We start from the raw sequence: 25,248 nt of genomic DNA on the forward strand, positions 1-25,248 counted from the left end.
CTCAGCCAAAAAAAGGCGTTATTGCAGTCTTTGCACGTCTAAAAAGAAAAGAATGTCAAAGATGACCTGTGCCAAATGCAAAAAGACAGTTTGTGGTGAACACAAGAAAGACGTTTGTCATGACTGTCTCTAAAGAAATTTTTTATAATATTATAGTTTTTTTTACACTGATTATATTATAGTCTACTAGTTTGTAAGGATAAAACACTATTTTTTGTGATATTTTACGGGATTTCTTCCCATAAACCGAAGACTGTTGATTTTTGTTAATTTTTCATAGGGGTCTAGTGATTTAAGTTTAAAATTACTTAAAATATAAAAAAATATAATATAAATGCATTTTATTTTTACAATAATGCCAAACCTTTAAAATGACTAGATTAACTTAAATAAATATCCATTGTTAGTATAAAATTGACGCCTTAGAAAAGCATGCGCCTCTGAAGCGTATGGTTATCTTTTACGTACGTTGTCATATGGTTATCTTTCTAGGGTTAATGACCGCTCACACAACATGTGTATGTGTATGTGTGTGTGATGCTTTAATAATTATGTAGGTGATTGCTTTAATCATTATCACACGAAGGAAAAATATTTAATTTGTTGTATTAAATGTATTGTTATTGTTGTTACTGTTTTTTTGTTTTAAATGTATGTTCGCACGTGTTGAATTATTTCACGAATTTATATAAATATTGCCGGCCCCTGACGACGTTTGACTACGTGACTATTAAAGTGTTAATCATCATTTTTCGTTCATCTATGTATGGACCGTTTATTTTGAAAGTGATGTAAATCCATTTTAAAAAGATAATGAGATGTTACATAGTTTGTGGTTAATGTAATCTTTTTATTTATAACTAAAAAGAATTGACTTGCATCGCTTTCAAAATAAACGGTCTATATTTTCAACTAAAATTTACGTAAAAAATAACTTTTTCTTGTATTTCATATTGTTTAATTCTCTAGTTATGCAACTAAATATTTTTAGAACGTTGCAGGCTTGCATTTGATACGAAATGAATGAAAAATAGATATAATGTAAATGTCCCAATTAATGATGCTTCTAGATCGGTGGAAAACAATACTAACTGCGCGCCGATCATCACAGTCGAGCGGAGGAGGTTCATGGAAAACAAGATTTTTTATTTCAGTAAACGTCGATTGAAATGCATCGAGAAAGAAAATTTATGTATCTTGAAATGTCGAAGTATATGTATGAAAAATAAACAAAAGTTTCGTCGATGTTTTACGTTAAAAAAATATTGTCACAAGATCATCCTTATTTTAACGATTTACTTACTCCTTCCATAAATTATAATGAAAATAATAATACTAATAATCATAACATTATTAATCGACGGGATAAACCCTTTGTTACAGTAAGAGAAAATACTAACAATGATATAGTAGTCACACAAGGGCGGATAAAATACAGAAACTTCAAACTAAAAAACTTAAATATAAAAACTCGAGGAAAAGAAAAAAGGAGAGAAAAGAAAAAAATATATATATATACATGAAATATAATTTAATTATGCGAGCGTAGATGAAAGCGAACAGCGAATAGCATTCGCGGCAGTAAACTTGAAGGAACTATAAGAGTAACAACAGAAATCTAGCTGATCATAGTATCAGCTTGAGACAATGAGTAATTAGGTTTTGGATGACGAATCCGAATATTAAAATCTGATGGTCGCATCGACATTGTGAAGAGAGCCGGTCAGTATTTTCGCGGAATTCGCGGAGTTTCGCGAAGTTTCCCGGAGGTCTCGTTCTCGAGGAACGATGATGAATCCACCGAGTCTGCGACCCGTATGTGAACGTGGACCGCTTTACTGTTTTTTTACGAGGAACAAGAGTGCATCCAGAGTGCGCTCTCGACTGCGCCGAGTGTTGTTAATGCTTCGAGCATCGGCGTAATTGGGCAATTGAAACCGGGCAAAAGGAAAACGCGGACCCGACGCGACTGGCCCGGCAAATGATCTTCGTTTCGATTCACTTTATTTCGCGAACGCTGCGCGCCGGAGATTTTAATGGATCTCTCTCTCTACTGGCTGCTCGACTCGAGACGATGCTTACGAAACCATGCGCCCGCCATACCATTCGCAGTAATTGTTCATCTCTCCACTCATTATCTATGTTTCGTTATTAAAGCGTCTCTATCCGAGCAAATAAAAACTACTCTGCCGCTTATGAGAAACCGGGTATTTTAAGGTTTCGCATCTCTTCTAATACTAAATTTACGGTCCGCTAAAAGCAACGGTTTTATTTTAGTTTATAAAAGTGAGACATTTATTCGGATTTCGAACGAGCGTTATTGTCGCGTATGTACCGCAAGTTACGCATATGTCGAATAGATAACTTATAAATGCATCTTTACGATTTCAGATTCAAAAATTAGTGACCCGACATTTTGACAAAGTCCCATTGGCCTGGTGTTGAACAGTAAATTTGCATCGAATCAAGGGGAGATAGGAGCTTTTATTTTTATTATATAAAATAAAAGTTAAACGAATACTTATTGTACTTACATAGTTGTATACGAACAGCAGGTATAAAACAATATTTATTAAAATCGGACAATCATTTCGATAAGGAAAGAGAGTACTATTTTATAAAATTCTACATTGCAATTCTTCATTTTTTAAAAATCGTGCACCAAACTTTATAGATTCGTTGTCAAGAGGAAGCTTCAAACTTTAAATCCATGGAAGTCTGATCACGGACGAGATTCTTTTAAACTCTCCAGATAAATTTAAATCTGTCGAACTTTCAAAGGAAGAAACACTTGCTTTCACAGTGAATCTAAAGTCGCCATTTCGTTAAAAATGGCAGGTTAGAAAACTAGCTTTGAGAGCGGTACAATACTTGATTCTCTATGTTGCGTCCAGAGACAAGGGCCATAAAAAGGTCCCACCATTGGGGAAACCCTCTCAGGCCCCTACAAGGGTCAAGGCAGACACCCCCCTCCAAGGGGTGATTCGTGCCTTGACCAATAATAAACAATCTACCTCCATCCACGGGTGCTCTTCCACGACTTTCCAGCGTTGGAAGAGCATTCTTCCACCAGCGCTCGCAGAGAGTACAACACAAAAAATAAAGTTCTCTAAGACTACTGGAGACCCTTCCACGTCATTAATTTGCCGTAGGAAGCGCGAATCGAGCGTACAATAGTTCGGTCGCGCATGTACGTTAGGCGACTAACCGAACGTACGGATAAAACACTCTATGTATACTCTTATTTTTCTTAGAAACCATTCAAATCGCTTCTTCCGCGATTCTCGACGATTCTCGTCTCCCACAGTTTCAGCCACTTGAATCCGCGAGCAAATACGACTCGGAACAGCTGTCGAGTCTCGACGTCGGTTTAAAAAACCGTGCGCGAAAATCTGGCGCCGTTCAACGACAGAACAGCCCACAATGCCCGCGCGCAACAATACGCGGACGATACAATGGCGAGGACAATGCTCGCATCGAAAGAGAAACGGCAAGGTCAGTGGCGTAACACGCGAAACTTTCGCGCCGTTTCACCCCTGTTTAACACGTTCATTGCCGCGCCGCTCATGTATGGACGGTGGAGTTTGTTCAGATTAAAAATGAAATTTTTCTGCAATGTACAATGGTCGCGTATCGCATCTAATACAGTCTCAGCTTTCCTCGGTGGCATAAGTCGATCTTAAGGGATGACACAAATTAAATCTCACATATAAAAAATCAAATTTATAACACTTTTCTCGGGGAATATTCTAACGAGGTAAACTTATTCTTTATCTAGCAAGAAAGTCACGTGAAGAAATAAAATTTTCATCGACTCATCAGCATTTAATTATAAAATAATTAAAATAACTAGTGAAAAATAAAAAGTAAATAAGTGAATAAAATAAAATAAGTAAGTTATAAGTTAAATAAGTAAATAAAGTTTTCTCGTGGAATATTCTAACGAGGTAAACTTATTCTTTATGTGGCAAGAAAGTCACGTGAAAAAATAGAATTTTCATCGACTCATCAGCATTTAATTATAAAATAATTAAAATAACTAGTGAAAAATAAAAAGTAAATAAGTGAATAAAATAAAATAAGTAAGTTATAAGTTAAATAAGTAAATAAAGTTTTAATTTTATTAAATATTCTGGTAAGGTAAAAACTGATTGAAAAGATGTTGCTCTTGGAGTTGATTTAAGTGCGAAAGAGCCGGCGATGGATAGCCGAAGATCCCTGCGATCTACATTGTAGAATCCACAGCCCCGTTTAAGGGCAACTCTGTGTAAAGATGGAACCCCGAGACTGGTGAGAGAATGCTGAGAAGTTAGTCTGCGTGTTTGTCGACTCGATCAAACTTCGCTAGATTAGCTATTTCCGGTGTGATGGCGCGCGAGACGACGCAGTTTCGTTCGGCATTCTACACGGCCTTTGAATATTTCAGCCTTTCATTCCCGTGATATTGTATCCTTGAACTTCCCGCGACTCGACGAGGCGAGAGCCGAGTGCTCTGCCCTTGGCCTTCCGTTATTCTCCTCGCCGCGGAGGCCGCAATTTCGATTATCCGAAATGAACGCGTCCCTGAGGACCGAACGACAGGGGTGCTGTGAAGCGGCGATAGGACGGAGTTGACCACTTCGCTAGTCTGTGAAATTTTAACCAGCGAGAATGAACCTCCGTGAAACTTCTCCCGGGGTTTAAACGCAACCTTGTTAATTGAAAAAAGAAAACGAAATTGTTCTAGTCCGTCTATCGCAGCCCTGCTGGACGGTTTAAAAAGAATCAGTCATTTGTTTCTCAAGGCCCGCTATTATGCAAGGTCGTTAACCTTAAAATTCGGATAAATAAGGATTTTGAAAATTATATATAACCGTAAACAGATAAAAATGCCACTAATGACTCGAAGCTCAATATTTATTATAATTAAACAATAGGTAATATTAATATTTATTTATTCCATTAAAATCTTTTTTGTCTATTTATGACTTATTTAAATTATTATTTTTTTATTTATATTATTATTTAATTATATCGACCAGAAGATCCTATGATGAAGTTGCGATTCGACCGTGTAACTCGCTTTCAAAAAGAGCGATGCACGCGCTTTAACAAATTATAATTAGTTTCCCTTTATATTAAATAATTTTAATTACTAGAAAATTCGCAAAGACCCCGCGGAAACTGGAAAACCTGGTTAACGCAGACTCTTATTTTCCGGCATAAAAATGAAGGCGGGTCGGAATTAATGCCCTGACCCCGAAAATTTCCAGCACGAACGCGTATCACGTTTCATTAATCCCGGCGATTAAAACGCGGCAACTTTTTCAGGACCCGCTGCGACAAGATAAACGCGTCAAGCCCGGCTTGTGACGCCTCGCCGACGAGAGCTTCCATTCTTCATGAACTCGCGCGACCCGCCGGCTAACTACCCTTTAAACAAATAAAGTAATTTACATGCCGACAGACGCGGTATCTAGCTCGCTGCGAAACCCATTTTTCCCAGTGAGCTCGCGACACGGGAACAAAGCCGCTCCCTGAACATTACGTATGCGGAGAGACGCGACGGCGACAGTGTCGACTGATAAGAAAACGTTGTGCAGCAGAGCAAGACTGTTAAGGGACGTGTACGAGTCGCCAGTTTATCGCCGGCTGCATCGCAATGGCGACCCAGACTATAGATAACACTGTGCGACATCGATTTTGCCTCGTTCCGATAACCGACGGATGATTCTCGGAACTTTTGATCCGGCGAGGACGAACGCGAAAGTCTAACAAGGGAAGTCCAAAAAAGTCTAACACGGATGTCCAATTAGTTTTGAAAAACTGACGATCGGAAGTTATGGTATCCCGCCTTGTAGTATTAAAACCTCGCGTTCCGTTAACGGGGTCCCTCTAGAGACCTTTCTATTTTATCGACACAATGACGAGGCTGCGTGTGTGTTGGTGACTTAATACTGTGAGCTTGGCAAAACTGAACGACTTCGTAGAAACGAGCATAATTAACACGTTCCGTGCCAAGCCATTTTTGCTTAACTTGTCGTTCAGGCCATTTGATGTTTTGACTAAAGATTGATACATTATCACATAATATTTCATTATATCATCAGTAGATAAGTAGTGATTGCCCGAATCAACTGTTTTTATGCAGCTCTTGCTTTAAAAAAGTCAAACATTGTAATTAATAGTTATTGTGTATATAACGATTAAACAAATTTATGTGCTTTGTTCTATACAGCATTTTTTACAATGCCTCTCATCCTTTTGGTGGAAATATATTTTATACAATCAAATTTGTCACAAAATGTATGTCTTCAGCGCTTTAAATAAATATGTCCGCGTGTACCATTTATGGTACACGTGGCCTGATGGTCAAGTTTAACGTGTACCATTTATGGTACACGTGGCACGGAACGTGTTAATCTCTCTCCGATAGCAGACAACGTGGAATTAGCGCTTCAAATATTTGGAAAATTTCGCGGGCAATTCTATCATCGCGTCGACTCTGATCTAAATAAAATTCTTGTCTGTTTTTAATCGTTGTCTCTCATTTTATATCCTGTTTACTCGAATTCTTTGGACGCATCTGCACGACAAATGAAACCAGCCCGCGATTTCATACCGAAAAATGAAAAACTCGCCCGCGGTTAGACGGTGAAAACGCCGTTTTTACGTGTCACCTGTTCCACCGATGGTAAAACGCTTACATATTTACTGCTTTTAATGCTCTGAAAATATGTGTACTTTATAATACGTTTAGAAAAAAACGATATTACGAATTACGAAAATTGCCATTAACACGTTGAATGCCACAGGGGCCACCGGTGACCGGCACTTAACTTGGCGATGACGCCATGGGGGCAACCGGTGACCGGCGCACCCAAATTGATAGAAATATATATAATTTAAAACAGATGTCAATATCTAAAATTTTGTATTATTACCATCGTCGACTCAAACAGTGACCCCTGTCGCAATTAACATGTCAAACATGGTTATACACTGTAACTTATCTATTGCAGATAATATTTCAACATTATATATGTATCGCATAAAAGAAAATTCATCGTGACACCACGGACAATTTCTGTAAAACCGGCGTGGCATTCAACGTGTTAATGAAGAGAACTGTTACAGATTACGGTATTATAGAGAAACGGTATAGGGCAAAGCAAATAAGCTTGTTAAATACAATAATGAATAATCACATACAATATATTGATCTTTAGTCAAACATCAAACAGCCTGACTGAAAAGTCGAGCAAAAACGGTACAATAAATTCTCCCTAATTGACACAAATTTCCCCCATTGTACACAAAAATAGACAATTTGGGGAAAGGAGCTTTATAGTTAATAGCAAATTGTCCATTTTCGTGCACAATTTGAGCGTCAATTAGGGAGAATTTACTGTACAATAGATACAGAAGATATCCGAGGGTCCACGCTAACTATCCGTACCAATAAAATGAAGATCTCGCCACGCCAGTACAGCTACAAAAAAATTCGAGAATAAAAGCAAATCGCTGTGCCACCGTTTCCCCTAGAAAAACATGTACACGGCTTGCTGAATATTATGGACGATACAAACGACTTTACAGAAGCCGATATAATTAATGTAGGAGGTAGATAAGAGTTCGCACTAACCGTACCGACCGGTGAATTACGGCTCCTGCAAGCGGCGCATCTAAAAAAAATTCATTCCCGGGACCGTTTGGGAGCAGATGTTCCGACCGAACGAACCGCGCGATGAACGGAAGAAGAGTGGTACCGGGCGATTCATTTTTCCCTCCTCTTCCTCCCCCACCCCCTCACTGCTCATTCTACTCCAGAAACTGGCCGGGATTAATCGCGTTCAAAGCAAACAACCTTGTAAAACCGCGCGAGCGGAGAAAAAGTCGCCGAGTTTTGCGGTGCGCGATCCAAAACGGATTCCGCAGGAAAAGGGGGATTGAAAAGCGCATCGCCGCGGGAGGAATTTAACAATGCGCCGAGTATGCCCACACGGGACAAACGCAAATACAAACCCTTTTTCTCTTTCCCGTTGCCCGCTGGAGAATTATTCCCCGGCGCCCGTTGCCGTTCCTCCCCCGACCACGCGTTTCGCCCCCTTTCGCCGTTCGTTCTTCCGTTCTTTTTGTTTTTGCGGCCGCGTTTCGCCGCGATCTCTCGCCGTTCAATTACTTTTTTTCCCCCCTGCCCCCTCGGCCGTTACGCCGTTCTCCTCCCTCGAATATCTCGATGTGCAATCGACCGGTCGAGGGTCCCGTCGCTGAAAAACACGCTCTTCCTGCGAAACTTTTGCTGGAAGAGGTCGCAACATGTGATAATGCAACAAACAGCTCAAGTGCTTGTTCACGTGTAACGAAAAAACAGCGGCTGTTACGGAATTTTTCTCTGCGTCGGTACGGAGCTCCATCGAAATAAGCTTTTGCTACCTTGTTGAACAGTGTGCAATGTATTTTTTAGCATTTCCGCTGGCGAAATTCCACCTGGCGAAAATTAATTTTTCTGATATAAATGCGTTCTGCTTGTCATACTTGAAATTGGGAGCGAGCTTGTTAAAATTGTTTTTCCACGAGGATGCAAGCTGACTCGAAATGGCGTTTCGTCATGTTGTTAAGCACTGTTCAATGTATAGTTTAATATTTTCTGCGAGGCTTGGAGGAATGGAAATCGTTGAGATCGTATACGTGCGTTGATAACACGCCGAGTGCCGAATATCAACACCTAAAATTCTTATAAAATCGAAGTAATTTTATTAATGTTATTGAAACTGGTAAGTTAAAAAAAAAAAAAAAAATTTACGATAGTGGATGGCATTTTAACCCGTTGATATTCTAAACATGCTAGTCAAATTCAATTCGTTCGAACATATTACGATAGAAATGAATTTTAAAAACTAATCGACAATTAACCTTTTAGGCACAACACGCCACTATAGTGGCTTTCGCGGATGTCATCTCTCTGGACGACGTGCCACTATAGTGGCTTGCTCTAGTAGCTCACTCGCTCATCGTTTGAACCAAATAATCGTCTTCATATGCATTGTTTCACACTTCTTTTGTCTTCGCATCGATTTACAACAGTCTACAGGGTGTCCGAAAAATGTCTCGCAATCCGGAAATGGCGGGTTCCTCGGATCATTTGAAGCAACTTCTTCCTTTACAAAAATTTTCTCCGAAGCACCGTTAACGAGTTATTAACGAAAAACAGTGACCAATAGGAATCGAATACGGCTGACGCGTGGCGGCCCAGCCAACCAGCGCGCGAAGCCCAGTTCCGCTCATTGGCTCGATCGCCTCGCGCCTAAGCTCGCCTCTCATTGGTCACTGTTTTTCGTTAATAACTCGTTAACGGTGCCTCGGAGAAAATTTTTGTAAAGGAAGAAGTTGCTTCAAATGGCCTGAGGAACCCGCCACTTTCGGATTGCGAAACATTTTTGGGACATCCTGTATATACAGACAGAATATACAGTATCAGACTTTGTACAGTACACATCAGACTCTGCCGTCCAGAGAAATAGCCTCGCGCAGAATTCAGCCGTACCTAAAAGGTTAACGTGAACGTGTTAAAGATGAAAATGAACCAAAAAAATACATTTGGTTCTCCATTTGATTTTGTTTGTTCAAAGCATTGTTGCCATAATGCTGAAGACTATAAAATAGAGATTTATCGAAACTGTATACCGCGTACAATTAACATTTCCCTCGCACGTGTTATTTTAACAGAAATTTTATCTCGAGTGGTGTTTTTCCGGAATTCCAGAGAATTATTGGGATTCGTTGAGAGGATTCGTCTCGGGGTAAATTGCAGAACTCGACGACATTGTGGGCGGGATCTTTCATTTGGACAGCGCCGATTAACGATAATTTGGTGCAGGATCGTCTGCTTTGTTCCTTATCTTCCCGGCAGCTCGCTTCTGGTGAAAGCGACGCGCGGCGTCGGTGACACGCGTCATTCGTGCCTGAATGCTTGCGGCCCGTCCACATGATATGGAAATCGGTGGTGGTCGCATCACTCACCGTCATCCGGGTCGTCCAATTATCAGGACATACCTGGCAGAGTCAATAATGATCCGCAGTGCAGTTAGGAAGCACGTTACAATAACAGCGCCATAACTACTGTAATTACGGTCACGTTGTTCGATCGCTGTTCCACGAAAAATCAAATCTCCCAGCTTCCGCAATTTTTTCTGCTTAAAAATCACTTGAACCGCAATAATCACATAGCTGATTTTTACGTGAGTAGATTCTATAGACACTCCCAGAAACAACCATGTATTTTTCATGGCATCGCGTACAATACGCATAGCGTCGAATATAAAATGCAAGAATGCCCCCACGATATCAAAGCCATTTAATTAATAATTTAATTAATACCCTGGAAAGTTGAAATTTACCGTACGAAGTATTAGTCTGACTCTTTTTTATTATAAAAATCCTGGTAACATTCGGCGCATTCAATATACGACGGTAAAGAATGAATTTCGAAACCTATTTAAAAATTAGCGTCACCGGTATGTAGTCAACGTGGCACTCAGCGTGTTTAAACAATTTTTTAAAGAACGCCTGCAGCACGCAAATTCTGTTCGTTACACATTCAATATTTCCCGTCCTACTGCTCGCGTTCAGAATTGTTCAAATACACTTACATGTTCACGATGAAATTAACTCCTCGGCGGGAGGCGCTATTTGATAAAATTTACCACAGAAATAACTAAGTAAAATTGAGAGAACTGTTCGAGTTCTAGTTGTGATATTTGAAAGAGTTTCGATACAGATTGTCAGACACAATAAAAATTTTATTTGCATTTTAAAGCACTGCACACATTGACATAAAAATAATACAGTTAAATGAGATATTTCAAAGCCATGGCTTTTAATATTTCGAATGCGAATATTTTTGAACCGGTAGCGAGAACCTGTGTTACAATGTGGGATTCGCCTTCCACCAAGTTGAAGAATATACTCATACATTCGGGAGACTCTATAGAATCATTCCAATTAAAGAGATCTTCCTAAATTCCTCACGGTAGAAGCGCAAAAAATACTCGAAGTTGAGAGTGCGTCTATCCTGTGCTCGTCGCGCTACGAACAACGTATCAGTTAGCAACGAAGAAATAAAATCCAGAGTCTGCAATAATCTCGTCGACGAATGTACCACCTCGTTGTGCCGTGAAAACGTGATGCCGTGAAGCATTTCCGCCCGTTTCGATGGGAACAACATCGCGTGCAGGGTTTTGAAATTGAAAACGCCGCTGGTACGAGATCCACGCAGCAATTGGAGCAGCTGAAGCGTACCCTCGACATACGGCCGCGCCATTTCTTTCCGCGGAAATCGACGTCGAGGGGCTACATAAAGCAGTTTACGTAGAACCAGCCGCGAGGACAGAAGAGCCGTTCGACTTTTCCGCGGCCGAGATATCCAAACGCCGGGGAGTCCGCTGAACGGCTGCCGCGAGAAAGAGCGAACCGCGAAGATTGCGGAAACGATCGAACGATTACGAGGGAAACTTCCGATGAACGACGGCCGCCTCGTGAAGGGAAGAACGACTTTGCGACGGGAAGAACGACGTCGGAACTTTCACAATGAATCGTCGTCCAGGGGTTCTCTGACAATGGCCTGCTCGAGGTCCATTCTCTGACAGCAGCAGCAGATTTTTTTCAACGTGCCTTCCTCTCAATATTGCGAGATTAAGCTGCGTCACGATCTCCGGGCAGGCCTGGACGACATTTATTTCAAACGGTCGTTTAAAAGTAATCATCTTAAATAACGTTAATTGATAGTAAATGTGTAGTAGCGTTACTGGAACCGACATTTATTACATTACTCAATTACACATCAATTCGTTTTAAACAAATAATCAATTACTTGAAATACCAAATAAATCATTAATTGAAAATACATTAATTTGTGTTCCATATGAAATATTATTATAAATTATAATATATATATATATATATATATATATATATATATATATATGTATATTATAATTTATATATATTATAATTATATAATAAATATAATTATAATAATATTTATATATATAAATTATTATTATATATATATATATAATAATAATATTATTATATGTTATATTATATTTAATATATATAATATTATAATATAACACATACACATAATAATAATATTATTATATGTTATATTATTCTGAAATGAATTGTTTATCAATCAATTCTGAAAACTTAGTTTAAAACAATATATATTTTTCTGAAAACGTCCAGATCTCTCCCTGCCAGCAGGAAAGTTTTCGCGAATACTGCTGGCTAAATTAGGGGTGAGTGTCCATCGCTGTCGGAGAAAAAGCCTGCGTCTTTCGTCGAAAATTGATTTCCCCGAAAACGACGCGCAAGAATAAACGGAAAAACTATCGGCGACGCCAACTCAAGGTTACGTACGCCAGGAAAGAGTTGCAATTTAGTTAACTTGTGAAGCTGAGTTAGTTTCCGTTGGCAAGTTCGCCTCGAAGATTTTCCGATGGTCGATCGTCCGGGTACTCTAACGAACCCCTGTAATCTTCGCAGGGCGACGGGGGGCAGGGGGGCCTGAAAGTTTTCTTGAATCTCTATCTGGAGCGTTTAATGCCCCGTAATCCTCTCCATTTAGGCGATACGGCCGCGAGGACGTGTTAAACGAGTTCGCGTAATTTAATATCGCGAATCGTTGTTCGGGGACCGAGTTAAACAAGTTTACGGCGAATCAGCGACGGCCAAGCGAACTTGTCCTCGCAATTTGCCTGTCCCGTGTACGTTCTGTTCATCCCGGACGTCCTATTCGTTCTGTTTCGAACAGTCGCCGGTTCGCCCGGCGAGCCCGGCGAGCGCCCCGACTTTCACAGGGAGCCAGGGAGAATACGCCGCCGGAAAAACCGTCGACGGAGAAACTATTTCCCTGCAGAGAGAGGGAGGGAGAGAGAGAGAGAGACAGAGAGCTCCTTTGTTCTCGCGGAGGACGTTGCGTGAGAAACAAAAAGTCAAGGTCGAGCCTCGCGTTAATTGTTCCGTCCGCTTTAAAAGTGCCAAGGTGTGCAAGCGTTGCCAATTTTGAGAACTCCGCATTTAGACACGTTCGAATCGTTGCTAAAGTATGCCGTCGGGTTCGTCGGAGTCTACAGAATCGTTCTACGCAACAAACTTTTCAGGTATCTTCTATATAACAATTCGTGAAGATCTAAAAGAATTGTCTATCAGTTATTGAAACGCAAAGTTAACGTTGTACATCGAATTTATGAGAAAGGATTAATTAAACTTCATAAATTGTATCGGATTCTATTAAAATTGAAATTTAATGTATAATGAACTTATGAAAACTTTTCAATTAAGCTGTTAGGGCCAAGTGGCCGGGATTTATGGCAGGGGCCATGTGCTTGGGTACCCGGACGGTATGGGTCTGTCCCGGGCCGTTCCCGGGCACATGTGACACCGTCATAACGTCTCCTGGTCCTTGATTACGGTCCAGTCAATGACGGTTGGGTCTGGCATTGTTCGGGCACGTAGGCCCATCAGCGCGGGAGGTCTCGCAGGAGCAGATTTTGTCACTCTCCCTCCTAACTCCCGGCCCACCGTTTTGGGGCAGTCTCGCTGGATTTGGGATTGCAGTGATTGGACCGTAATTCCTTGCCGCCCACCCTAGGTTAAGAGAAGTAGGGAGGACCGAGGTGATCTTAGACATGACTCCGGTCCTCTAGGCACAGAACATTCTCAACAGTACAGACAGAACACGCTTAGACGCACAGAACATTCTCAACAGTACAGACAGAACACGCTTAGACACAGAACATTCTCAGAAGAAGAACAGAACAGTCTTCGACCGATAGACAGACACACAGAACAACTTCAAACAGAAACAGAACATTCTCAGCAGATAGACAGAACATACAGAGAGTACAGACAGACAGAACAGTCTTAGAGCGATAGACAGACAACTTCAAGCAGAACAGAACAGAACACATAGTGAGATCCGCGTAACGGTTAGGTTGCGCGTTACAAATAGTCCCACTACAGTGGGTGGTCCTTCGAGGTAGTCGGCACCAAGTGCAATATTCAGAGGATCTCCGTCATCCATCTGATGAGTCCTCAACATAAGCTGTCTAATAAATTTATACTCTCCTTTATTTCTGTAATAAAATTCATTTAATCCAAACTGAACCAGAACTATAAAACCAATTGAATAAAATTTTTAAAATTACTTGCTATATTGAAAGTTACATTTAACCTATAATAATTTTTTCTTATTTTTAAATTAAATTATATAATAATTTTACAAGTTGGTAATTGAAGCTAATTCAAAGCGAAAGCCACGGGGATATTTATAAAGTACGAAACCTATGACCAACATAGAACATGGAATAACTCGTCCGGATATGCATATAACACAATGGTGGACAGCTGAGACCGAGAACCGTAGGATATTGAGTTGTTGCTCTTAGGATATTGAGTTGTTTCATTTTCTTTCCGTAGGAAAAATTTTGGTTTCGCCAGACACCGGTTACCGGAGTGGACCCGTAAAAGTGACCAAGCTGGAAGATTCGGTTTGCAGAGAAGTAGCGAAGACGATCCCCGCAGCAGAAGACGCGTCCGAAACCGAGTCGGGAACCGAAGCCGGCCAAACGGGTCGGTTCGGGACTCTCCGGAGGGCAACGAGGAAACTTATCTAATCGGCGAACTCCCATCTCGGGCTGCCGGCAAATCAAACAGACCGGGATCCCCGCTGAAAATGCTAAAACTTTCTCAGCGGAGTCATCTTTGATCTCCTTCAGGGGGATTGTTCGGCTCGGCTTCTCTCGATTCACGAAAAATTCCAAAATCGACCGTCGAACCCACCTCCATCTTATCTTTCTGGATTCTACGACATTATGTCCATACAAAGTACTACGATCAGTATAATTTTGCTATTTTCTGAAACCTCGAGGAATCAGCTACAGGCCTCCGCATTGTTATTCGAATTTTTCTTGAATTGTTTCACGAAGATAAGTTACCCAAAACTGATCTAGGATGGACTTGGAAAATGATAGGAGGAAGAAGGGTGTCAGGGAACATCTGCACGAAGGAACATCTACAGAAAGAATCGATATATATATATACATAATTGTGCGTAATTGTATGTATTATAATTGTACGTAACAGTTCATTTGTAAATAAATGGTTTAGACTGTATAAAATGCACTTCTGATTGGACGAGTGACAACAACAATAATAGACAAAAACAGTTACGTTCTATACGAGTAAAAAATTATGTATTATTATTATTATTATTATTTATTAATTGAACGAGCTACTAACCCTATAGATTACAGAATATAATATAAACTAATGATTTTATTAGAAAGTGCACAGTGTAAATTGTAAGATTTGAGAATCATAGACAAAAATTAATTCTGTTGCCGTGAAAGCTTGCATTTCTAACAATTTTATTGACCCAATTACGTTGACTATAAGGATGGATATAATGTCGAGAACAAAACGGTGTCATGGCGAGGAACACGAGGTTGTAAAATTAAATTAATTTATAACGTCGGGAACGATTATTAATCCGTATAATCTGTAAAACTTAAAATCCGTTAGAAATGGGTAGAATTGTTTATACTGCACTGCGCGGTGAAACGTGCAAAAAGCCCAGAGATATAAAAGATTGCGCGGCGCTTAAACCAGAAAATTATGAAACGGAGGGAGCACGATTTATGAAATTAGATCCACCAATTCGAATCAATAGTCCCGCGGGAGAACGGTGCAGGCGGAACGTCCCATTATTTTTATGGTGTAATTGAAGCGTTATCCGGTAACGAACGAGATCTCGTTTGCGTTTTATATCGTATTTTGTGGCCGCCGTAAATAGCGACGGCTGGGATCCCATTGGGCGCATACTTACGTGCAGATAGTTTTGATTTTCGGCGCCGCGGCGGCACAATGGTGGCCCCGCGAGGCGGAAACTTATCGCGAGCCATTATCGCGCCGAGAAAATTGCCGGTCTTCGCGCGCTTCCGTTCCGCCGAAAACGACGGGCGAAGCCGCGGCTAGAAACGGGTATGCGACCCGATAAAAATGCCGGGAGATCGCGCACAATACCGGTCGAACTTCGCATGGAAATTCGGCTGGCCTCGCCGAACCAGGCGACGATCGATTACCGATAAAAGTTCGATGGAAAAGCTGCTGTGCGTGCTGTCGGGCCTCCCGCGTTCTCGTTTTTCTTGCACAATTATAAGTGCATTGCCGTAACACTTTCAATACGTCATCGTTATTCGGCCAACTGAATTACTCTCCAATCCTGGAAATTCATTTTTCCGCTGGGCGTACGCAGCATTCGCGGTGTAATTAATAAACTGCTGATGTCTGCACGCTTTTCCGAGTACGCGTTTTCATGTAAAACTGAATTGTGGGAACACCGAAATGAGAATGTTAGCACTTTCCGAATATTAATAGTGATAAGTAGACTGCGGATTATATGTGCTTATAACAAACATGAGTAATATAAAGTATAAAATATAAAATAACAAAATTTATAAAATTGCGAGAAGAAATAAGTATTGTAGAACCTAAATTATTACATAAATGATAAATAAATACGTAGTAAAAATTTGTATTTGTATTCATATAATTATATTTATTATTTATATTATTTATTTGTATTTATGTAATTTATATTATAAATTACGAAATATAAAATTGTGAAAACAGAAGAAGAATCTGGTAATATTTTGACACTATCCTCAACTTGTCAAAATGATTAAAAGGAACAATTTATTTTCATCGAACTCCTGTTTTCTGCAATCGTCTTTAAACATCTTTATTTTGCCAAAGATCCGCGGTCTAGTGGCAAGAAAATTTGCGAGTATCATATGCCTGATTGTAGAACGCTTTAAATGCACGACGTCGATACGATAATCTATCTTTAATCGAATCCTTCGAGAAATCGACCGATTTCGATTAATACTTGAGGAACGACAAGAGAGCTAACGTAACCGTCCGCTTTGCCGGATTTCACGAATCCGCGAGTCGGACAAACGCGAAAATCCGTGGAAGTCCGCGGCACGAATTATCCGTGGCTAATTCAGTCGGGTAAATCCTAACGACAGCGGAAAATTTCGCAACCCTCTATCGGAGAAGCCCGCGGGTTTCGCTAGGAACGCCTCGCGTAATGAACGCTGGGGAAACGGGATCAAAGCGTTCCCATTATACCAATTTCCCGCGCCCGGATAATTATTAAATCTAGATTCAAAAGCGAGGCTGGAAATTACCAAGTCCCATTGGCAAATTCTATTGACAATTCCTGTTTTCTCGGAGCCGAGGTATTCGGACCGGTGGCAGAATGCTGGCAGAATTCGCGGAACGGCGCTGTGCGTTTCCTCGGGAAACATAATTCGCGCGTTTGTTCGCCAATACCGCTTGCCTCGCGGAAATTCGAAGCCGGCTGCAGCCACTGCAACTTTTCAACGCGTGGACGCCGAGAGTCCGTGTAATTTGTCGAATTACATCGCGCTACTTCGACGTCGAAGCCTTTCGAACTTCTCGTACCTTTGCTTCGGTTTGCTTTCTGGCATAATGAAATTCACGTTTATTTCGTTCATTCTTTAATCAAAAAATTTGCATATCTTATTCGATGAATATAAAGTTAATTACGCTTGAAAACGAACCAAAGCCACATCCCACAATAACCGGCTGAACTACCCTATTTTGTGGATCCTAACGAAACTAAAAATTTAACCGAATTTTTAGGGACTTTTTAATAGCAAATCTTTCCTGAAATTGATCTTTCATCGTAACTGCACCGGCAATTAAGCATTCATTGCTGCCGGCAATTCGCATCAAACTCCCATCGCCTCCTCCCACGGATAAGCAATCCTCCCCCAGTCTCGCAGAAACTGTTGCCCATAAGCGTAAACGAGCTTCAACCCTCTTCGCGATCAATCACAACCCTCGAGCATCCGCAAAAATTGTCTCCTCCACGTCCAAGCCCGTCTCAACCCCCGCAAGGCTCCACACCATTCATCAACGTTACAATTGATTTCCGTGTCGAACCCATCGCTATTTATTATCCATCCGAATAATTCTCGTCGAGCAGAAAGCTTCCAGCCCCTAAAACAACCTTCGACCCCTTCTCGCCATTATCCATTCGCTGGAATTACAATTGCTGTCATGAATCTCAAATAACTGAAGACAGAAATCTACCTCTTCCCTGGTCTCGACTCCATTCAACTCGCTTCACAATTAAGGACTCGCTGTTGTAACAGTTGCTCGTAGCAATTTACTTGGCGGTGCAATTATTTCTGGTAATCGATATTCGTATGAGACATGTAGACGTTTATTCCCAACAGCAACAAGCAACCCTCGGACATCTTTACAGAGCGTACGCTGTCCCTTGTTTTTATAATCATTTAACGCTAAACCTACAGAATTGTAAAAGTAACTATGTTGCTTTCTAACGACGAAAAGACTGTATTTATTCAAACCTATCGCAATTTCTATTATAATGCACGTTTAAATTAAAAAATTGATTCGATCGTTTCTCAAGAAAGAATCGTCATAATTTTAACAATTTAAACATAGAAATGTGAGGCCGGTCGTTTCATCGGTGACGATAGATTCAGCGTTAACTACCTAGGCAATTGACAATTACACCTAGTTCCAACGATTGATTACCCTTCTGCTACTCGTCTCCTACATAGTTGAACCTGTCTCCGTCCCTTCGAAGGTCGATCACACATTACATCTAGCAACTGACATCCATATCGAACCTCTGACAATCGAGATCCCACATCGCCGAAGGATCCTCTCGCTCTATCCTCTCGCGGAAAAGCCGAAGCTGCCTCATCTCTCTCCGGAAAGGAAAGAGAGCGAGGCGTTCGCCGGCAGGCTGGCCGCGCACGTGAAGCACGAGGCGTCTCTCAGGGGCGGGATCGTCCCGGAAGAAGGAAGCCGAGGCAGGGCAGGGGGTCGATGCCCTTCACCGAGAAGCCGCACACCGCTAATTGTCGAAAAGAATCGATCGGCGCCGCGAAAATGCAGGCTCTGGCTGCTCTCTCACTGTCGATGCACAGGCTCGGGGAGCGCTCGTCGGCCGGGTCGCGTCATCCCGAGCCGCTCCCGAGACAACTTCGCACCCGGAATGTACGCGGACGTGGACGCGGACGTATGCATGTGCGCGTAACAGGAAGAACACAAGGGAAACACAACTTCGGGGGTCTCGCCCGCGCGAGATACGCCGGGACACTGGCTGCGGGACGCGGCCGGAGAGGAACACACACCGGCGAAAATTCGCGAGATGCCGCGACCGGGGCTGCTGGCCGACTCGTAACGCGGCGACGGCACAACTGGCATGCGCCTTTTCCACCCTCCTTTCACCCTGTCGGATTTCAACCCCGAGCTAGCCCCCACCAGCCCCTCCGACTCGCGGCTTTCCCGCGTCTCTGTCGCGCCGCCAGCAGAAGCCCTGCCTCTGTTCTACCTCCACTGGCGCATCAACCCCCTGTTCGCCAACCCCTCCAGCCGTCTACAAGGCTGGTGGGGGTCACCGTCGTGCGTTCGAGCCGCTCGCTGGCCCAAAACGCTTTCCGGAATTTCCAAAACTTGTCGATGGATCGTTAACCGGAATCGCGTACGACAATGAACGTAGACATGTTTTGTCGGGCTCGATATGGACGTACGAGAATTTCTCTCGGGGCTGTGGCTACACTGAATCGTAGATTGAAGCCTCCCCTTTGCAACGACCCCTCAAAACTTGATCTACGACTTTTTTTTGGTACGCATTATTCAGCTTCGAGCGTAACGTGTTTTCCAACCCCTTGAGCGAGAATTTGAGAATTTATTGCGATTTTTAATCGCAAGTTAGTCGATATTAAAATTAAAATGACTCGAACGAAAATGAAGTTTTCGTGCTGACAATTTTGCCGCGGTTTGTGTACGTGATATTGAAGGAAATTGTTTATGAATTTTTCGATCCAATAATATTTTTACGAAACGATCTTTTTTCTTTTAATGTAAAGAATCATTTTGCTACACTGTCTGATTAACTAACTAAACTATTTTTTATAATAAATTTTAACAAAATGATATTTATAATAGAATTATAATTTAATAAGATAAATAAGCAATTAAATGATCATTAACAAGTAACAACTGAAATTATGTTTATAAATAAGGAACGAATTCTATTGTTTTAAATGATTTATTCAGATCTCCATAAATAATAAGTAATTATTTTTGTTTTATTACTTAAGCTTTCAGGTAACAAATAATTTTTCATCTAAGTAATCATTTGCACGAACATTTACTTAAATGGCGGCCAACTCTGGCGAAAACGTAGTTTAACTTAGAAGTTGATTATTATATTTGTAGGAGACGGAAGCGCGGAAGAATACGAATGGTTCTAGATATCGAAATGTTTGAAATGTTTCGAGAGAGCTGGGAAAGCGTGGAAACACCTATTGCCAGCGTTGAACATCGAATCGAAACGTCGAGACCGCTTTCGCGCATCGTTGCTCCTTTTACAGAGCGCAAATCGTAGAAGGTACCTCGAATCTTATGCTTGCGCAATAATCGACTGGAAGAGCGGATACAGAAACGTTCTCGAAAGCTACGGGATCATCGGCAAAGGTAACGTTGATATTTCCCGGAAGCCCGTAGCCTGCAAGGTTTATCGGTTTATTAGCTAATTAACGTTGCTGGCGGGTGCGGCGCTTACAAGAAATTGCGACGCCGGTCCGCCTGCGAAAAATTCCAGAATTCACGATCCGAGTTTTCCCTCGACTTCCCCGCAATTAGAACTCGCAATCTCTCGATTCTTCCTTCGTTCTCTTTTTTTTCCTTGCTTCCTCCTCTCTCTCTCTCTCGTTTCCTCCAATTACAAACAGAAGGTCGACGGAAAACTGTGCGAAGGTAATAAAGATCAAACGATTGGGAATTTCGCGGCGCGGCATCGCGAACAAAAGTTCTGCAATTCGCGTTAGTTGGTCGGTTAATTAGGATAGCGTAGGAAAGAAAAAGGAACCGTGAAATATCGGCGCCGGTTACGGTGTACATGGAGGACGAATAACTTACGGGGTAATTGCGCGCGACACGTGTTCCTCGCGAGAGACGTTTTGTTGCTCCGTGACATTGTGTCCGACAGCGAGCTAAAGCTTTCCGAAGCTTTAACGAAGCCTCGATACTGGAACCTCTCCCATTCTCTCGCTTACTCTATCTCTTCCTCTCTCCTTCTCTGGAAGTAGGCTACTTTGATAGACGCCGTATTAGGTCGGCGCAGAAGTTTCGCGCGCTAAAGTACCTACGTCTTTTGCAAACTCGATTCTTGGGAGCAGTTTGCACTGACTTCAAAGGACTCACTTTCCAGCGTGACTGATGACAAAGAGTACCATTATTACAGTCTAGCTGAAAATTTCGGATCGCTCTGCCTTTAACATTTTCGATGTAACGCTGAATCCAATAAAAATTAATTTTAAGGGCAGCATTACCGATTACAGTAAATTCTTCCTAATTTTCCTTTAGCTTGAAAACAAAACTGGACAATTTGGGAAGAGGAGATAATTTTATAATTGTTGACGATAGGCGATTATAAAAATGAGTTGTGAGGCTCAAATAATAGTATCTTCTCTTCTCAAATTGTCCATTTTTGCCTGCAAGCTAAAGGAAAATTAGGGAGAATTTACTGTAAATCAGAAGGGACAAAATTTATACACCAATTTAATTCTTTGCATTAAAACTTCGTGGACCGCATATAAAATCACCATTCCTAATAAAAAATGAGAGACTAATATAATGCTCTCTTTCTATAAACCTCGACTAGATTTAACCCTTACCTGTATAAACCAAAATGTCGATTTTATATAAATCTTTATTTCGCGAAATGTTGATCGACGTAAAAATGTACAGGAAATCACGTCCGGAGTGGATTTGCGACGTTTTATCAGGAATTACTAAAAATTACTAAAGGAAAATGGAGATGAGTGCAGTAAATTCTCCCTAATTGACGCTCAGATTGTGCACAAAACTGGACAATTTGGAAAGGGGAGACACGATTATTCGAGCCTTGCATTTCGTTTTTATAATTATTGATAATAGGCAATTATCAAAACAAGTCGCAAATCATTTTGTGTACAATCTGAGCGTCGATTAGGGAGAATTTACTGTTCCTAGATACCCGGTTGTACACTCCCATTGAGTACGGGAGTTCGAGATGATTAAATACGGAAGTAGAAACACACAGAATTGAAACTCTTAAAATACAGTGTGAACAAGCAAGGAACACTGAGAAGACACGAAAGGAGAGGACCGAATTTATCCAAGAGCGTGAGAGGCGTCTCAAGATCTCTTTTCATTGGGTTCGTTTTACACGCGGCGCTCGCAGAAGCTTCGGATTCCTCCGGAATGAACCTAATCCGGCGAGCCTTTGAAGATTCCGATCAGATTGGCGAAAGTACGAAGCCGAGCAGCTGTTGTACTTAATTTTTAAGTTGCTCAAGGGACGCCCGACTCCCTGAACGACGTCGAAACTTTCAATTGCTTTCACGTTGTTACAGTTTTATAATCTCTCCATGGTCGGAGCGTGGTTTCCCGCGTCGCGAGCAATTTCCCGCTTTAAAAATTGTTTAACACGTTCACGTCGGGCCGAACTACCCGCGGTACATTCATGTTTGTCCCAAGGGGCGGGACGGCGGCACCGGCGCTACATACAGAATTGTCCCATCGGACGGGCCGGGCCAGCAGCGTTGCATTAACTATTTCCGCGTCGTAGCAACTAAAAATTGATTACTGTAATTAACAAATTTATTTACAGCTCTATACACGCTCCCGCTCATGAATCATTGGACAGTTATCGTTAGACTGCGGTTGCTATGCATTTGCGATACAAATGATTAGGTGAAATTTAAAACAATAAGACTGTTAAGAGAATTTGAAGACGTCTCTGTATTGTTTTGAACTCATTGATATTAGTTCAGGAAGAAAGCAATTTCTGTCTGTCTCGTGATTATTGCAGTCGCGGAATAAAAAGTTTCCAATGCCATTATAAGAAGCAGCAATTAATTAAAAATGTGTTCGTTCTTTGAATGATTTTCAAAAGTGGAAGAGAGAATAGCAATTTTCTTGAAGTTACGTGTTTACACTTTGATGTTCTAACTCCTTATTTGCGCTATAAATGTAGAATCTCCGCAGTCTAATGAAAAATGTCCGACGACTTACGAGCGGGCTAAATTATATAAATTATATATAAATTAAATATTTGTGCTAAAGAGATTCGCGAAGATAAATTCTCTTATCTACCCTCATAAGCCACCATGTTTTCACTATGGCAGAGAGTGAATTTCTTTAGCAGAAATTGCGTTTAATGCAACAGCATTTTCAAATTGAAAATATCGCTCGGTGCGTTCGGATATTTTCATTGAAGTTTAATTTCACGGGTGGTCCGCAGTTTAATTATCAGCGGGATCAAATTGAGCGAGGTCCAGAAACCACCCTCGACCTAATTCGCGCGTGTTGCGGATGCGTGCTCCGGGACAGGCTCGACAGGGGTGTGTGCGTGGACAGATGCGTGGGCGCGTACTCGTCGAGCGCTTCATTCATGGTTCACCCTCGATCGAATGAACGAGGATCAACGGCTGCAGGGAACAACCTTGCCCTTGGAGAGGTCTTCTTCGACCCTCGAACCCTCCCTTACGACTCTCCCTTCTAATCCATAAACGTTTATCTCGCAGCCTTTACCTCCGATTCGTTATAACAATGACTAGAAAAGCGGTGTAAAGGGAGCATAGAGCTCCTATCATTATAAATAAATCAACCTGAAGCCGTCTAGAAACGTAAAAGCTTAATAAATGCTTAATAAATGTAATGCTAAAAGCTTAATAAATGTAAAAGCTTTGTAATTGTGTCGATGAAGAGACTACTAAATGCATTAAGGTTCGAAGAATTAGAAAAGTTAGATTCGAATTATAGTAAAACCTCAATTATTCCATAACTAATCATATGAAAATAAACGTTTGGATAATAGAACGTTTACATAGATAAATAGTCAGATATTTGTAATGAATAACGCTACTTCTAACTTGACCGTGGATTCTATGCATTTTTCTACAAAAATAACTGTAAAGGCACTAGCAGAATTTGAGAATATTTTTAGGTTATGTAGAACTTAATAAACTAATCAAACGCGAACAAACATTTTTATCTAACTTATATCAAGGTTATATTTTGAGAATAAGATAAAATAGAATATTTGAGAATATTTTTAGGTTATGTAAAACTTAATAAACTAATCGAACGCGAACAAACATTTTTATCTAACTTATGTCAAGGTTATTTTGAGAATAAGATATAATAGAATATTTGAGAATATTTTTAGGTTATGTAGACCTTCAAAAACTGATCAAACGCGAACAGACATTCTTATCTAACTTATGTTTCTTACAATTAGCTTGGACAATTTTTAATTTGCATAAAGAGCTCCAGTCTAACTGGACTGCGGATCTTCATGCAAAATAAAAACTTGTTAACTCAGTTTGCAAAAAAAAAACGAAAATGAAATAAAAATGTATGCCTTCTTTTAATAATTTTACTAAACTGAAGAGAAGATCGCGATGTTATTAAATTTTTCTAGCGTGTTTACGTAATCCCATTTTTCCTAGTTATTTTTATCATAAATGCATAGAATCCCCGCATAAATAACGTGTCAATCTCCGACGCTACGTATCCACGATCAAAAAATTAATTCCAACCAATGTAACGAAATGTTTTAATTATTTTACTCGGTACTGATTCGTTCGCGATATTTCGCTCCGGGAAAACGAGAATCGGTTCGTCCCTTCTCGTCTGCGAAATAACGATAATAAAGCGTGAGAGATATTCAGTCAAGAGGTATAATCGTGGCAACGCTAATTGCGAGTCCCGCGACTAGACCAACGAGAAACTTGCCGAGAGTGAAAGAAAGAAAGAGGGTGAGAGGGAAGGAGATGGAAAGAGAGAGGCTAACCGTCCAAACTGAAAATTTCTCGTTCCTTTTTTCGAGAGAGCCATGATTAACTTGGATCGCGACTATGTTTCAGCTACTGTAGCAGGAGAGAACGGGAAACACTCTGAATTTGGACCTCAATGCAAATATTAAGTTGCCAGCCTGCTCTCCGTTCTGGCCATGGACGCCCCGTGGAAATTAAATTCTTGCGAATGGTCCGCTGCTCGAAATTAGACCGCGTTCTGACCGCGGGCTCTCTCGGCCAGCATCGAGATGACGACACCATAATAAACAGGCGGGATTTTCGAGCC

At 41.1% G+C, this 25,248-nt stretch overlaps 1 protein-coding gene across 11 annotated transcripts in view; it reads right to left on the reverse strand.

The window, feature by feature from the left end:
• Positions 1 to 25,248, reverse strand: part of LOC117220757 (uncharacterized) — a 376,568-nt gene that overhangs the window by 210,204 nt on the left and 141,116 nt on the right. For 2 of the 11 annotated variants that reach the window (XM_033471024.2, XM_033471023.2), the window contains exon 1: positions 18,735 to 19,313. The exons of the other annotated variants lie outside the window; for them this stretch is intronic. The gene's annotated coding sequence lies outside the window, so the exon portion shown is untranslated. Of the gene's footprint in view, positions 1 to 18,734; positions 19,314 to 25,248 lie in introns of those variants that run through there. 11 annotated transcript variants of the gene reach the window in all.

The sequence above is a fragment of the Megalopta genalis genome, chromosome 9 (assembly GCF_051020955.1).
Source record: "Megalopta genalis isolate 19385.01 chromosome 9, iyMegGena1_principal, whole genome shotgun sequence".
NCBI lineage: Eukaryota > Metazoa > Arthropoda > Insecta > Hymenoptera > Halictidae > Megalopta > Megalopta genalis.